The following is a 3441-nucleotide window of genomic DNA, read 5'->3' as shown; positions in this document are numbered from 1 at the left end:
CATAGAAAACCTAGGTTTTGTATGTACATACATATACATACTTAAATTTGTCAATTTTATAAGCTACTTCTCTTTTCTGAAGAAATTTTAAGGTTTTTGTTCAACACTTTCTGCAAAAAATTGGTTTGACTACTTTATACAATTTTCAATTATTTTTGCTTCTTACATGTTTTTTCCATCTCGAACCTCGGGCAAATCTCGTCAAAAGAACAGTCGAAATAAGCATGTTTACATGCTGCGAAATTGTCGGGAAGACATCTTTTTTTTGCAGCTCAAACTTTCAAGCACGTTGCTTTGCATGGCAGACTAAAATAAAAGAATTTTACTTTTGTTACTACTTTTTTTTATGCTTGATAATATTTTTTCTTTGAAAACTTTTAACAAACAATATATAAGCTTTGATATTGTATCATCAAACGTAATTTACTACTTAATGTTGTAAGGATATCTTAATTTTTGTAACACATGAGATTATATTATATACTAATGTACTATTACTTTAAAAACTACGATTCGAAGTTTATATATTAAATTTAAGATATTTTTAAAGACTTAGGAACAGTGTTTAATTTGAATATTTAATATAATGTTCTTAAAAGTGTTTATATATTATAATTTAGTTGAAAATTCGTTAATAATGATTGTTTTTTCCTAAACTTTTATCATTTTGCGTTATTTATTGAGAGTTGACAGTGTACAAAACTTTCAATTTGTTCTAAAATATTCAAATCAAAACTATAATTTTATAAGCTACTTTATAAAGCTATAAATACTAGGTCTAGTACACAAAAATCAATAGGAAAAATACGAAGAAATATAATAGTTTATACAGGTATTAAAATTTGTGGTCAGAAATTTTTAGTCAACTACTTTTTTAAAGTTTTTTAAGTTGTAATACCACCACTTTTCGATATAAGCTTATTTAAAGTTTAATACCACAGAAAAAAGAATCGTTTTCAAATACTAACAAATTTAAAGTAATAAATTTTTGTTTTTGACAAACTCTTAACATAAAATAAATGTCTAAGAACAAATTTTAACAGTTATATATAACAGTCAGCTGACAGAAATTAATGAATCAGTTTCAATAAAATACTACCATCGTAACGAAGTGACGTGTTAAACTACTAATTGTGAAAACATACAAAAAATAAAATAAAAGCCAAACACAAGTTACAAACACAAGGCGTGTAAACTAAATTACAATTATTATTTATTTTATTATAAAAGTACAGGAGATTTTTGAACAGTAAAATCTTTAAGTTTTATGATTTGTTTTTAGTTTTTTGTTATGCATTGGTGCCCAAGTATTTTCAAATCTCCGCGTACTTAATTATTAAAGAACATAAAAGCTAATATACTAGTTTTTATATGTAGCTTATACCAGGGGCGTGTTTAGATAATGTTTTTGACAATATTGTTGTAATTAACAACTTATGCGTAATTTGTTACCAATAAGTTACATCTACGAAACACTTAGTATTTTCATTGACTAATTTTTTTAGTGACGATCGTAATTAGTTGGAATGTTTCTATAATTTTTTTTTTCAATTATGTTTAACAACAGGGAACGGGTCAAAAATGCACACAGGGGCATTTTTGCATGAAGACACTTTTGTACGAAGGGATATTTTTGCACCAAGACACTTTTGCATAAGGGGTAACTTTTGCACGAAGGGTCTTTTATGTACGAGAATAAAAAAGTTATATCAAAAAAAAGTTACCGAACGAGGGTAAGGGTTAGGGGTATCAGTGATCATTAAAAAAAATCTAATATAAGTTATTTATAAAAATAACAAGAAAAAAAATTTGTAAAAAATTAATAAAAAGAAAAAAAAGTTACCGACCAAGGGTAAGGGATTGGGGTAACAGTGATAGTAAAAAAAAATAATATATAATTTACGTCTACGAAACAATTCGTATTTTCATTTATTAATTTCTTTAGTGACGATCGTAATTACATGAATTATTTATTAAAGAAATATTAATTAATAAACACTAATAAAAAAATATATAAAACAAAATAACACTTAACCCGTGCAAAAAAGTCTTCGTTTAAAAGTGACCCTACGTACAAAACTATAAAAAATGATTTCTTTGTATGAATATAAACAACTCATTTTTTATACGGGAAAAATATCATTTTTGACTCGTCCATTGTTTATGAATATCACTGACATGGTAGATTGACGAAGAAAGATATGTAAAATATCGTATTTGAAATAAAACTTTTTTCTTAGGGTAACTTAAAAAAGAATATTCTAACTCAGTTTAAACAAAACAAAATATTAGGACACAATATTTATTTTACTACTACAAATAAGTTAAAAAATTAATTTAACATTTTTTAAAGTCTAACATTTTCGTTTTGAGTTTTAAAAGTTTGATACAAAGTTTTATACAAGTTTTTTAATATTGACCTTGGCGGGCCGGATTTCATTGAATTTTATAAAAAACGTTTGAGGCCCGGTCATTTTAACTCTGCGTGCCGTACGTTGCCCACCCCTAAATTAAATAATGAAAATTAAGTGTTTGATTTTCAGTCACAATAACTACAATGCATATTAAATTAAAACGAATCTGTTAAAAATTTATTACAACACTTTCGAATTAAATTTCGACCCATAAATTTGGTACAAAAAGAAAACAAGTCTTTTAATATTACCTTAAAATTTATAAGTTTATAGTTTTCAGGAAAACTAAGAGCAAGTTGATTTAAGAACAGCTCCAAAGTAACAAAAATAAATAAATTGATAGTGTGAGATGGTTCAGCTAAAATATTGTAAAGTTGCAAAAATAAAAACACTATTAAAAATGTTATTTGCAAATAGATTCACTAATTAAAGATTGCATCATATTTTAATCTGAGTTTACGTAAAACAAGTTAATAACATAGTTTACTTGAGAAATTATCAAAAAGCCTGTCTAACTATCAACACATCGTTTAACTTTCTAAGATTTGATGCTGTAACTTTGTTTTTGAAACATGTAACATGCTCTTAGCCGGTTTATAAATTTTCGTGAACTCTTTTTATAACAACATCAACTTTTGAATAGAAGATCGGATTAAGCAAGCTGTTTATGGGTAAAAACACGATTAAAGTCAAAGGTAAGACAACTTCAGGAATCTCATAATTGAAAAAACTTGCGAAAATTAACAATACTATTGGCAACCAGCAGGTCACGTCTGTTACTACTATTAAAAATATTATAAAAAGTGCTGACTTGTCATTTTTCTTACTTTTCTAAGAGCTTTTTCTAAAACTTTTCTCCTGTATCGCTTTAGATTTTTTGATCTTAGCTTGCAAAAAATAATGGCGTAACCGAGCGATATGCCAACAATTGTTAGAATTTATCAACGCGAAAGAAAATTGTGAAGATGTTGATTTTTGTGAGTAAAAGCCGGGAAGGCATACTGCAGAGGAACTAAAGCAGGGGTCG

This window comes from Thalia democratica, chromosome 2 (genome assembly GCF_965202585.1).
Source record: "Thalia democratica chromosome 2, ktThaDemo2.hap1.1, whole genome shotgun sequence".
Taxonomy (NCBI): domain Eukaryota; kingdom Metazoa; phylum Chordata; class Thaliacea; order Salpida; family Salpidae; genus Thalia; species Thalia democratica.
The sequence above is the reverse complement of the archived record's forward strand: the minus strand, read 5'-3'. Positions refer to the sequence as shown.